This window comes from Amphiura filiformis, unplaced genomic scaffold (genome assembly GCF_039555335.1).
Source record: "Amphiura filiformis unplaced genomic scaffold, Afil_fr2py scaffold_100, whole genome shotgun sequence".
Classification (NCBI taxonomy): Eukaryota; Metazoa; Echinodermata; class Ophiuroidea; order Amphilepidida; family Amphiuridae; genus Amphiura; species Amphiura filiformis.
The window spans coordinates 23,877-24,611 of NW_027305564.1; positions in this window are offsets into that span (position 1 = coordinate 23,877).

A 735-nucleotide genomic window follows, 5' to 3' on the forward strand; every position below is an offset into this window, starting at 1 on the left:
TTTGTTTTGCATCAGACCCCCTAACAAGTGTTTGTGAACGGTCCCTTGGACATATCATAATGAAAGATGCTAGCCTATTAATCACTAAAATAGCTATGAAATTATACAAATCGATTTCACAAGAAAAACACGATAGTCCTTTAAAGGAGGATTTTTCCTCTTTTTATGACATTTTCAGTAGATATCCACGAAAAAGCTTATTTCCAAAATTTCAGTTGATTCCGATTTTGCGTTTGCGAGTTATGCATGATCATGTGTATTACACTGCTCCATAGACAATGTGTTGTAATTTCGTTCTGGTGCACCAGAACGAAATTCAAATTTAACGATATTTTTGCTAAACGAATTAATCTGCAAGAAATATTTGGTACATAAACATTATAATTTTTTTGGAAAAGTGGGGGATGAGGCTGTGGATCACGAAATGCCCCTTTAAGTTTTAATTTTCGCATACTAGTATAGTAATTCATGTTTTGGTGTTAAAATAGCGGCATCGCTTTTAAACATTTTTTTTAGTAAAAAAATGAATCTATAAAGTTAACCAAAGTTGAATCTTAAATGAAAATTCAATCCTTATTTAATACCAAGATGACGTAAAAAAGTGAAAAATACTGTCACGCAGTCACGCGGGCAGAAAACACCGTGTAAAAAATATTGCTTTTCAAAGTTATTTAGTGGTCTGCGCCCTGAAGTGCCGTGACCTTCAAAACCAGAAAATCAAAGCAGAGCAATTTT